This window comes from Adiantum capillus-veneris, chromosome 21 (genome assembly GCF_014529385.1).
Source record: "Adiantum capillus-veneris isolate H3 chromosome 21, ASM1452938v2, whole genome shotgun sequence".
Taxonomy (NCBI): domain Eukaryota; kingdom Viridiplantae; phylum Streptophyta; class Polypodiopsida; order Polypodiales; family Pteridaceae; genus Adiantum; species Adiantum capillus-veneris.
Genome location: NC_140951.1, coordinates 16383110 through 16396776, shown reverse-complemented (window position 1 = coordinate 16396776; position 13667 = coordinate 16383110).

The window sequence follows — 13667 nt, the reverse complement described above, 5'->3', positions numbered from 1 at the left end:
TTTCTGCTTTTGTATCTTCAATGTGCTTCACTAAAAAATGGATACACTTTCCTATACATGATTATAACGCATGGTTCTTTTTTCGCAAGTCTTTACTGCATCCAAACTCGAACGGTGTAGGCTTCAATGCCGGAGTGCATTACAGCCGTCTAGTTCCAAAAGAAGTAGTTGAAGAGATGATAACTGAGAAAAAAATTTGTAAGTTGAAAGGGAGGCTCCTTACCTCCTTCATGAACAAGAATCATTTGGAACCAATGGAAGTGCAAGCAATACTTGATGAGAGTGGCATCTCGTAGATGGAATACACGGCACTCTTCAAAGCATTAGCTAAAAAGTCTCAAAATAAACTACAGAGAGGATCATTGCTGCGAAAGCCATCACATGTAAAGGCTACTCCGCCGGCATGTAAACAATGAGGTGTTTGAGAAACTTGGGTCACCATTCCATATTGAAGCAACGTTCTTAGGCAAGGGCGGCAGAGAGGTACAATTTAACGAGCACAAAAACCTCTTCGTTGATCTTGAAGCATTGCAAAGGTATGCAATTCACTTCTTTCACATTAGTCGAGAGGAGATCGGTGGGTTTTTGAAGTTTGTTTTGAAGCTTGACAAGTGTGAGGCCCTGAAGAACAAGAAGCTGGAGAGAGTACCATTACCCTCATGAACAGAGCTCTGGATCCATCAATAATGAAAGAGGATCCACGATACTTCAGCGCGTGCAATCCGAAAACAACATTCTAACTCTAGGATCATATCAGGTATACTTAGTTCACTCCATAATAACAAAAATGTTGATTATTTGGTTGTTGATTCTCTGTTTTTGTTTTTCATTGCAGGTTGATAAGGAAGATATGAAATCCTCGATTGGTTTTTTAGTCAAACCCAAATTCCTTCTATCATTAATGAACAAAGAAACCGACTTGTTCTTTTAGTGGAAGGATTTGGTGACTATACAATGGAATGGCACATGGCAGGTGACTTAAAGACTCTTAAGTGTATATACAACATAACACACGGAGCAGCTGTGGCAAATCCATGCTTATACTGCATGGCTGATGCACAATCTCTTGAGAGTGTGCAATGGAATAGAGATCCCAATAGACATCTTCAAGATAAAACTTTTAGGCCAGTGATTCATATTCCTGTGAGTAGAGTTCACGTCTGTACACTCCATGCACTCTGTCGAATAATTGAAAAGGTTGTTCATTTGTACATATGTTTTGCATGGACATTAAAGCCAGACAGTGAGTCGAAAAGAGTGATCAAAGCATTAGAGGGAGTGCTCTCAGACGTTGGTTTTCATGGAGGCAATGTCAAAATTGAAGAGGACCCTAAGATGTCTCAAAGTCGTTACAAGGTACCCAGGAAAGCATGGATAGGTGGCGTGAAGGCCAGAAGGTTTCTTGGGTTTAGCCTCAAAGATTTAGATAGAGAAGAGAGGAGAAACATGTTCAACAAATGGAAACACTTACATAAAGTGGTTAAAGACAATGTTGCTGATGGGGAAATCCAAAATCACAAGGCGAATGTGTGGAAATCACTAGATAAAATTTTCCACTAAAGTTGAGCAGCATTCTTGGGACCAACGTAAGCTCACATCATTTCAAGCAGACTTGTTGGATTGGAAGAAGGCTTACCTTACAGGAAGGGGTGGGTAACATATCACACATTACATGGTGGGTTAGCATTCTACATATACAAAAAAAAATTTTAAATTGTACTCTACTCACCATTTTGTTTTATTTCAATGAAGCACATACTGTTCAACCATGGTCCATATTTTGCTGAGACATACAACTCACTATCAATATGGTCCACACAGGGCATGGAAAAAACCCACTACATGGCAAGGACAGGTTACTTTAAGCACACTAGACATGGGGGAGGAAAGGATAAGGCCAATAGCCTATTAGAGTTACACCAATGGACTTATAAACGACTAATTCATAGAGCAAGGCAGAAGGAGCTTTTTAGGAGTTCAGAAATTACACGGTCTTTACAACACGTCCGCAAAGAGAAGAAACAGATGGCTTGAAGAAATTCAATTGCGGGGGAGCGCCATGCAAGGTGGCGACAGTCACGAGTCAAGAGCGGGAGAAGATGGACCTGAGGGAGAAGATAGACATGAGCCCTCCGTTTTTATCATGTTCGATGCACCTCCTTCTTCCTCACTTTGTATCTATTTGATGTGCAATCCCTGTAGACGAGCTTGTTCCTCTGTTGATGGCAACATCCCCATGGGCATCAGGCGTCTTCTTTTCCTCAAAAATAGCCACTTGTTGTATGGATCTAAGCTCTCCGGGTCTTCAACCCCTGCAGCCGCCTGAGCTATGTATGACATGAAATAGGGGGCTATGAGTGCTTGGCACCCATACCCAATGCCAAAGACGCGTAGAGAAAACTGTTTCTCAATCAGAATTAGTCTTTCTGCGTTTAGTGGGAGGGGGTTCCCACCACACAATCTTGTAATAACTTTCATTGCAAACAGTGGGGACTTTGCATTGTCCTCGGAGCTTCCTTGTGGTATATTATGATCTACAAAACAATAGTAAAACATTTATGGGCCATAAGTGAGACGAGTAAAATTGCCAAGTACTTGAATTGTTTCTACAAACCTTTTTGTGGTTGAAACGTCCGATGTAGTGAGACAACACTGCATCCTTGCCTTGTACTCCAGTGATAAGCCCTTGCTGTGAGCCTCCTGCTCTTCTAAGGAAACTATCATCATGCACTAGCATCTGTCAACAAAAAGATTGATTATGATATTTTATCACCGGGCCATCTCCAATACCATCTAAATGCCTTTAAAAATTACCATCTGATTCTCATCCATTTTCAGCATCAACCTTTCCCATAAGTGAATAGACTGATTATTCATTACCTGAGCTCTGGGTGCCACGGGCCTACCCATGTTTTCGAAGCCAAGTTGTTTTGTTGTCGATTGAAACTGCTCATCTATTGGAAAATTGTCCTCTCCGGACTTCGCTTCATTGAAATGTATCTTGATCAGTTTCCACCCTGAAGTGAGCTGTGAGTTGTGGACAGTTGTGTCAGCAATTAGATATTGGTCCACTCCATCATCATCCACAAATCCCATCTCTTCCTCACAAAAATTCACAATTGCAGCTAGGCAGTAGTCCTCTCGTATATTCAGCTCATGCATGATATCTGTGAGTAGAACATAGTGGTGGTCGCCCGCCATAGCAAAGCTGCAAGCACAATTCAGAGGCAAACTCACTTCCTTATTTGGGCTTTCTTGCTTGCACCCTAATGCTACATCCGCAAGAGAAGCAAGAGTTAAGCCCGCATCAAATGTTTCCTTTAGTACCTCTACCCGGTCTTCTTCTGGGTCAAACTGCACCTCCACATCCTCTACCTCTTCCTCCGGTGCTAATGGACAACTATCGAAAGTTGTTGACTGGGAATTCTCTGACTCACCATCCGTCCGCAAGTACAAGTAACAGACAAACCCATGGTAGAATTCCACTAAGCGACACTTTTTTAAGTGCTTTATACACCTGTCTTGTACAAGCAATGCATTGGAGGGACACTTTTCTAGATAGCAATTCAGTCTCCTTGCCGAACTCTTGTCAGGGTCAAGGTCGGCTGGGTGCACATATCTCATGCCATCAATTGTCATGGAATTGTCACAAATGACTGCCTCATACTATTGCAAATGGGTTTGTAGGTACTCAAATGAGCAATCTATGATCCTCTCTATAGAAACCTCTGCATTAAACATTCTTGATATTTCTGGTGCATGGTGATGAGCATGGGCATTGTATAAGAATGTAAATAGTTTTTCTTCACATGTATCCTTGCCCACATTGTATGTCTCAAGGACTATGATCCCCATTACTGAAAGAAAAAGAAAGTCAAAACTACTATTCAAAGTTGGTCTGTATTTGGTGTCATAACCAAGCAAATATTGAGCCCGGAGTATCCCTCAAGGTCTCTATTCTCTTGGTTATGTCCCGTGCGCTAATATCATAATAGGTGACGTCATTTGAGTCAGAACCAGACGAATAGGAGCCCCAAGAATCTCTGAAGGGCCCTATTCGCTTGGTTCTGACCCAAGTTGAATTTACATTATACCCAGATCCATTGGGAACAGGTGGATTGGAATAGAGCATTTAATGTTATCGTAAATGCTCTGTATCCTCGCCCACATCATCTGTCTCCAGGACTATGATCCCCATGTTTAAAAGAAAAAGCAAGCCAAAACTACTATTCAAAATTGGTCTGTATTTGGTGTCATAACCAAGCGAATATTGGGCGTAGAGTATCCCTCAAGGTCTCTATTCGCTTGGTTTTGTCCCATGCGCTAATGTCATAATAGGTGACGTGACTAGAGTGAGAACCAGGCGAATAAGGATCCCAATAATCTCCAAAGGGTCCTATTCGCTTGGTTCTGACCCAAGTTGAATTTACATTGTACCCACGTCCATTCAAAACAGGTGGATTGGAATAGAGCATTTAATGTTATCAGTAAAAGATATATAGGCCTACTCACTCACTATGCCCAAACATAGCATTGAATAACAACTCAAGCATGATCACATAAGGAGTAATTATTCCAACCATGCGGTGCAAGACTTCTAATCTTACCCTAACAACCAATGTTGGCCCTTGGAGTGTTGTTCCCCTTGTGCTCTAACCCCGTAACCTAGTGGCTTTAGTGTGCACACATTTAACAACACATACACACACACACACACACACAGAACCTGTCTCTGCAATATCCAATGGGGTTGAGTTGGATGGTGATGTCGCAGGTCGATAAGAGCAAGAACCAGAAGGTGGCCAAGAGGAAGAGGACAAAAAGGCAAAGGCAAGGGCGATGGCGATGCGGCAGCAAAGGACTGAAACCAATGGAGGTCGCTCAACACAGGATCGTGAGAGGTGGCCAAGGGGAAGAGTTCAGAAAAGGTGAAGGCAAGGGCGATCTATTTGTTCTACTTGGAGATGGAGATGGCGACTGCAACGGCGACCGGCATCTGACTCTAAACGGTCACTCGAACAAGGCATGTGGGTTGTGCTCACCAGGACAACCAGTTTGGGAGTAATAAACGGGCTCAGATTCCCATGCAGTACGATGTACCAGCCACAATCTCGGGTGTAATCATGCGCATAAGTAAAGTTGTCACCCTCGCCGAGGTAAGCATTCTAAGTTTAGAGGAAGTATCCCCGCCAAACATTTTAACTATACCCTTGTCCCAAATGAGCGCTCATGCAGTGAGCAAACAGTAAAAGCTTGAGTGCTCTTCTGCCTCTTTTCGCATCCTCTACTGCCCAGCGTTTAAACTCTACCCCCGTCGATGCTATGTAGTAAGCAAACCATCTCTTTTGTGCTCCCAACCCTTTTTTGTGCATCTCCTCTTACTCTCTAGTGCTCCTCCTTTTTGCGCATCCTCCTCTTACTCCTGTCTTGTAGTGCTTTAGTGACGGAGAACTCTACACACGGCGAAGAGGTATGCTACTACACTTTTGTGCACTTGTATTTTGTGAGGTCAGCACCAAGCGAATAAGGGAAGGCAAACTCTGCTCGTTGCACCTATTCGCTTGGTACTGACCATCGTCTTTATTAATGATGTTTGCTATTATAATTTTCTGAGGTCAGTACCAAGCGAATAAGGGAAGGTAAACTCTATTCGTTGCACCTGTTCGCTTGGTACTGACCATCATCTTTATAAATGATGTCTGCTATTATACTTTTTTGAGGTTAGTACCAAACAAATAAGGGAAGGCAAACTCTGTTCATTGCACTTGTTTGCTTGGTATTGGCCATCGTCTTTATAAATGATGTCTACTATTATGCTTTTTGAGGTCAGTACCAAGCAAATAAGGGAAGGCAAACTCTGTTCGTTGCACCTGTTCGCTTGGTACTGACCATCATCTTTATAAATGATGTCTGCTGTTATACTTTTCTGAGGTGATTACCAAGTGAATAGAGGCAATACAACCGTATTTAGTGTACTTCTTTGCTTTGTGCTAACCCTAGGAATCTTAAGTCCCTTGTGCAACAAATGACATGTAGTTTTCTGCTATGCTATTTGTAGAGATGCCTCGTGCAAAGGCCACACTTAGAAGGGCAATAGGTAACTCTTTGAATGCTCAAGCAAGAAGACGCCAATATGAGGCGCACAGAGGTGTCCTACAAGATCTGCAAAGGATCGAACAACACATGCAACCGTCCATTCCACATCTTTCTTTCTAGCGAGTAGTGTGACAGATTTGCGAGCATTGGAGAGTGGGCATGCGATGGGCAAGCAGTGCACTTCTCTGCCTGCAAGAAATTGCAAAAGACTACCTTGTTGAATTCTTCAGCAATGGATATATCCTGGCTGCTCATGCACACTGCCTTACTATCATGCCACGGGATTTTGACACCCTTCGAAGGCTGTGCTTCCGTTACGATGGGCTGCTTCAGCCGGTACCTATCCGGGATAGTAGAACCATGGATATTCTTAACATCCTCCCTCTCCATCCTCATGCACGATAGATAGATCCTTCTATGGCTGGATTAAACAGCAGAAGGACACGATCACGGGTTGAGAGAAATGACACAGATGGGCAGACTGAGCCAACCAATGAGGGGCATGAGCAGGCCAGAGTGGACCCTAAGGCGGCCATTGAAGAAACAGAGACAGTTATCGAGGAACCAGTTATGAAGAAAAATGAGCAAGGGATGGAGGATCCGGAGCTTGTGCCTGTAAGGGAGGATTATGTGCCTGTAAGGGAGGAGACTGTGCCTGTTAGGGAGGATCTTGTGCATGTTAGGGAGGAGCATGTGCCATTAAGGGAGGAGAATGAGGCATCCACGGATAAAGCTCAAGAAAGGCAAGGGAAAGGCTCTGCTTCACAAGGGCCATCCAACGAGGAGCTTTTATCAAATGACTTGATTATTTTAGAGCAAATCAATGCATAGAACGAAGAGGCGTTGCAAGTTCTTATCAGTGCAGTGCCTTTGCATACATAGATACTGCTATCTGGAAGGTTAGAGGAGGCTTGTATTTTCAACCTCGATCAACAAGACTTCCTGTGCATGCGCAGTTTCTCCAACTCCAACACAACGGATGCGGTCGTTAACATTGATTTATGGTACTTCTCAAGCTCTTTATAAGTCACACTTGGTTCATTAAATGGCTCACTTTTGCTAAGACATGGGTCAATACCAGGCGAGTTAGTGGCTTATGGAATTGGATAGTTATACCACTCGCTCGGTATTGACCCATGTCTTAGATTCAGTCGTCAATGTTGTTATGTGTTACGTCTCAAGCTTTTCTTTATAAGTCATGCTTGGTTCATTAGATGGCTCATTACCACTAAGACATGGGTCAATACCAAGGGAGTCAGTGGCTTATGGAATTGGATAGTGATACCACCTCGCTCGGTATTGACCCATGTCTTCGTGACAGTCTTCATCAATGTTGCTATGCATTACGTCTCAAGTTTTTCTTTATAAGTCACGCTTGGTTCATTAGATGGCTCACTACCGCTAATACATGGGTCAATACCAAGCGAATCAGTGGCTTATGGAATTCTATAATTTCCCCAATCGCTCGGTATTGACTCATGGTTTGTGGCAGTGATAACCCGCTGAAATATCTTAAGTCTAATCTCTACCATTGATTCATGTTAGGCACATTATCTCGCTTCTACCCGCTGAGGTTCATAACAAAATATACATAATAGATCCATTGATCTTGCCTATGTTGCAGAACAACGAAGTTTCCTTTTTGGCTCTGATGGGCTGGTTTAGTAGAGTCAATTTTGATCTAACGCATTTTCTGGTCACTGCATACAATCAATCATGAGTTTCTTCTTGCCTTGTAAAAATAATGTTGGATTTAGGATCTTTCTCCTCATCTTTGATAGTTTTGGTGTAGTGATCATTGGAGTCTATTGTTATTTGACATTGAAGATAAGATTGTCTACTACGCAAACTCCGGGCAAAACAGGTTGTTTCACGATCGTGTAAAAACATAAGGCACATCTAGGTACATTTGGAAGTAGTACCTCTTTTTAATGTGTTACATATGTAGTGCCGCAAAAAAACTTGTATGTTGTGTAGAGCATGTTTTGCTAGAACATGATCTAGATACTACCACCGGCACGAACGGGTCACCGTGCCCACGCAGGTTGATGACTATAGCTATGACTGGCGAACTTATTCGAATGCCTTGCTGCTCCTTAGCCAAATTTTGGAAGTACCAAATGTAAGTAAGCGTGTTGTTTCATTGTTTGTTTGCTGCAATATTTGTATTAAAAGAAACAACATCTTTACTTACTTTCCTATTATCACGCTTCTACAAGAACTTCAATTACATAACTACACCCCCAACGATGTGCAACATTATTCTGTAATGGCCATCCTACATATTATAATCTCGGTAAACAGACGTACAAGAGAGGAAGGGACAAGAGCTGAGGAGTTCAAACAGGCTCACATTGACGAAATGATGTAGCACTACAATCAGACTCAAGAGGAGATTTGAAATATGCAAGAAGCAATAAATCAATATTATGTGGACGTCACAGAAGTAGAGGAATGGGCTACATGTCAGCGGCAAGAGCAAGAACAGAGGGAAGCTTCACAGGTGCAAGATGCATGGGAAGCCATGGAAGAGGCCCATGTTTTCAAACGACGCGAAAGGATGCCCGAGACCAGCATCCCCCGAGGCAAAAGTAGCAGCAACCAGGGAAGAGGGCAGGGGATTAGTGGAAGCAACCAAGGGAGAGGGCAAGGGACTAGTGAAAGCAACTCAGGGAGAGGACAGGGGACCAGTGGCACCAACCGGGGGAGAGGACAGGGAAGCAATAACTACCTCTCTTTGTATACAGCTTGACAGAAACAACATAATTTGTAAAGTTTTGAGACAATGAAAAGTGTACATTTTTTAAACATTGTTTGAGCGGCACAAAATGTATCTGTATTAGTCATTTTGAAGAGTACATCATGGTTTGCATGGCATCAAAGCTCATTGCGTGCACAAGGTATGTGACCTAGCTTCCGATGGAAGCAATTAAGTGAAGTGTATTTGAGAGTGACTCCTTGCACAATGTTGTTTTCTCCTTGCGTCTTGGAATCTAAGAAGAAGAAAGAGTTAGATTCTATGTCTTAATGTATTAAAGATGATCAAAATTCATCCATTTAGTAAGCACCTTTCTATTGTTAAGACTGAATGCATACAATTCCAGCAAAAGTGGAAGTTCTTCACATGTAAGATCTACCCTGAGCTGTGCAAGAGTTGTGCTTGACATTGTCTCCATCACAGTAAATAGGTTGTCTCGAAAGTAGAGCTCCATTGATAAAGGTTTGTTCTCAAGGATAGACTCTGTATCTTGGTCGAGTGGAATAAGCTGCCAACTGAGAAGATGATATCTAAAATAGTAAAATGACACTATGAAATTTTGAGAGTTTATAATGAACTTGCAAATTATGGACTTTTTTTGCAAAATACAGATTTTGCCCTGTGACTGTTTCCTATCCCAATTATCATCTAAAAAGTCCAAACAACTCTCAAACTTGCAAATGAATATTGTTGCGGTAGTTCTTATTTGCTCATCGAAGAAGAAATCTACAAACACTTCAAGAGGCATTAATAGTGTGAGCCGAACTGTTTTTGTGGCAATTGAATACTTGAGGGACTTTTGTATATCCTAAAACAACCTATTCCTAAAGCTTTTGCTAGTTTGCAAAGCTGGTAGAGACCAATCCTTGCTGTCAAAGGATGGAAGTGATAAAGGAGCTACATGACCCAAACCAAAGGAAGTTCTCGGTTCCGAATATGACATATCATAAAAGAATATTCTATTATCTGCAAGTTCCTTATGTTCTCTTCCTTGGTACATTTGCTCACCAATAAATGCATGAAAGCATCAAAAAACCCAACTATGCTCTCAACTGGTTGCCAATCCGTCCTATTATAAATATCTAAAACATACCAAAGATATCCACCACTTAACCTTTGAATATAATCATGCACTAAGTGAGATACTCAAAATAACTTACAGTTGGGTCGATGCCGTGGAAAACTTGGAGAAGATGTTTGCAACCTTAAGTCTGCATGCTGGAAAGCATGTTGTATGAGGACCTCTTTCACCCGCTTGCTTTCTGCACACACTTTAAACTCTTTAACTTGTCCATTGGAAGCCTCCACGAAATCATTGCGTTGCCTCCTCTTCCTCCTCCTAGTTTGCAGTAGAACCTAGCTTCCGACAGTTATTCGAGATGGTATCCCTGCTTGATCATCCGTAGTATAATTATTAAAAATGCTAACAGAGTCAATGGTAGTGCTAGGCCTTCGAGAAGTAGTCATGGTGTGCACTAGAATACACAGAAAGGTTAGCACAAATACGAAAAAGGGAAGAAGTTTTGAGAGGGAAGTAGAGCTACTCAAAGTCATATTTGGGTGGGAACATAGATACTAGTGTGAGGTCCCCACCCCGCCGTTTCCAATGGCGGATCTAATGGGGAACCCAGTGGCCACTAGATCTATTGCGAAAGTAAACAAAATGGTTCAGGGTTCGACTAGCGGACGATCTCTCATCACAAAGTGGGTCGAGTTCGAGCCTACTAGCAGGGAGATCTAGCTCCACCTCGCAGGGGAAGTGTACTTGAACTATCTAGAAATCCTAAGACCCACCTTCCAAGAGGAGAGAAACCTCGAGTGCCTTTTTTCCCATGTTTCAGATGCACGTACTCTCGAGATTTCCCCACTCTAGGGGCAATGAGTATTACTAATATCGAAGTAAGCACTATGGGGACAGAGAGTTCCCGACCAATCGGGACCACCCATCTCGTAGGCATTGGCAACCCGAGCCAAGCCCCCACTTTCCACCCCCACACTCACACTTCCTTGTGTGACCTAATTACTACCACAAAGGTTGTTCCACATAGATATTCCTTGTTTAATTCCGAATCACATTGTTCGTTAAGATAGCCCTTCAACCAGTATTGCAAACAACACCAAGACAGAATTCTAGTAAACATTCTACTCAAACTTATTCATAAAAGTTCCAATGTTCTGGAGGTACAACATCCCCCCTCCAACGAGAGTTCACTCCTCCCGTTGTCGCCTAGCTGCCCATACAACTAGGTACGTCCACCGCATAGAAAGCACGTCATGGACACTCCCACCGCATAGAAAGCAAGACGTGGGTTCCCACCACATAGCAACCCAGTCGTGGGTATCCACCGCATAAAAAGCAAGTCGTGGATTCAAGAGCCCTTAACGAGGAACTCTGCCCCCTGTGATCAGTAGGGGGGTCAGGACTGATTCAACATTGGAAATAAAATGAACATGTCGAGCTAAATTTTCCCTAGCAGACATTCTTTCCTATTGCAACCAGCATACCCATCAATCATTTCCTTCCTACTTTAGAACTTAATGCACAATGAAATTCAATGCCGAGGTTTCCGTCGGATTTCTCCAGCATGTTTGGGGATATGAGCATTCCTAACTAGCGTATGCAATGTTAATTTAAACAACTTAAATAAAAATATGATCTACCTCTTCCACTTCTTCATCGATGGCCCGTGAGATGGCCGGTATTTGTTCCTCCATAGGAGTTTTCCCCTTTCCGTTGACATTACTCGTTCCTGCCTCGCGATAGTGGGCACCACCGAAGCGCGTCCTCTTAACCGGGGCCATTTCTCACTACTTTAAATGATTAGCTTGGAGAAAGAGCTAAGGTTCGCAAGCATCATAACAGTCCAATGGGTAGATTAGTGACATCAATTAATTTCTCCTATATGAGAGGTCTAGATTTCCTTCATAAAGCAATCATTAACGATGGCACATAATCCTATGGGAACCGGCTCTAAGATAATTATTCGGCTTACATGATTAAGAATAATTAGGATTTCACTATTGGAATTACCAGAGAATTGAATTAAGTATGATTAAACTATTTCCTAACAAATAGACGATGCAGATTTACCTTAGGCATATGTGTGAGGAAAACCAATTCTTAGAGTCTTAATGGCCGATTAATTCCTCCTTAATTACATCTTAATGCATAAGAGAATGAATTCAATTAAGGTTCATTGTTAATGAGTGATTAAAAGAGTGATTCTCTTCAATCTACACAATTACTAGCTTATCGATTAATTACTATACTACCTAGAGAGAGAAAATGCTGATAATTATGCTCTAATCATTAGTCGAGAGTGATGAATGGCTAATAATTCAGCTATGGAATGATGATTACATAATAGAATAGGAATAAGGAGAATTTTGAGAGTAGTCATAGAGAATTACGACTAGGAATAAGCATAATAGACAAGGAATTTAGATGGTAGAGAAAAAGATTTACAGATGGCATTAATTAAACTGTCGTTACCGTGATTAAGAGCTGGTAATCTTCTCAATTTTCTGATCTAATATAGCTTCTTGAGATGAAAATTCGGCAGCACCTCCCTCCTTGCTTCTTCTTCAAAAGGTGTGTGATCCGGTAGCACCTTCCCAGAGTGTGTGTAGGTGTGTGTGTGTGTGTGTGTGTGTGTGTATGTGTGTGTGTGTGTGTGTGTGTGTGTGTGTGTGTGTGTGTGTGTGTGTGTGTGTGTGTGTGCAGGTCTTTAAATAGGCTCTTACAAGCTGAAAATCGATTTTTGCTGCTATAAGCATCTGAGTGAGCACTCAGTCCTTGCATGGTAAGTCTAGTTCCCTGCCCACCAAGTGTCAGGTAGGCTTGGTTAATTGGCTCTGAGTCTAAGTTACTGGCTTGGCAGCTTCCCCACGACTCCCACAAAGCAAGAGGGCACCCCCTAGCTGCTAAAGCTGATCTGGAGTGCGCTAGAACCTGTTCCCGCACAGTCCTGGGCCCCGGGTACCTCCCCGGACAATTTTATGAAAATTTGGTTTTAGGCTAAAACGGCTCATACGAGTCGGATTTTGACACCGTAAATTGCTATACGGAGCTCGAACTAAGACGTATTGGACCGAGTACCTGCCATATTTAGCAGCCCCCGGGGTCCGAAAATGCATTTTTTCAAATTTGGGGTATGGGTGTAGTTTTTCAAGACGATCAAAACTGGACGGGTCGGGTGACCAAAAACTTACTATTTTTGGAAATTTTTCACAAAAATTATTTTAATCCTAATTTTGAAGCTTTATAACATTCTAAACATCATGGCACTAACAGAATTTGGAAAACTGCTAAAAATAGTAACTTATTCCATTATATTCATTTCATGGTACAAGGGTGCTCTTTTTGATCGGGGTCAGTTGATCGGGGTCAGAGACCTTACAACCTCCCCAACGTGAAAAATTTGAGATGTCCTCATCTCAAGAATGTGTTTGAATAGTCTTTTATGAGCGTTGGTTCATCCTCCCAAGTTGCATCTTCTTCAGGGTAATCCTTCCACTTTACTAGATGCTCCGTGATAGTTCTGTTGCGCAACTTCCTTTCCCTTGTTTCAAGTACATAGTCAGGTTGGAGTTCGAGAACTCCTTGTACTGGCATGACTATCTGATCTGAGTCCGAAAATTGATCAGGGTTAGGAACATAGGGTTTGAGTAAGCTGACGTGGAACACATCATGAACCTTCAAGTTTGCAGGTAACTTTAGCTTGTAGGCTTGGTCACTCACAACCTTAACGATCTCAAATGGTCCACAATACCTTGGGCTCAGCTTCTTATATCCGCCTAGTGATAAGTTTCT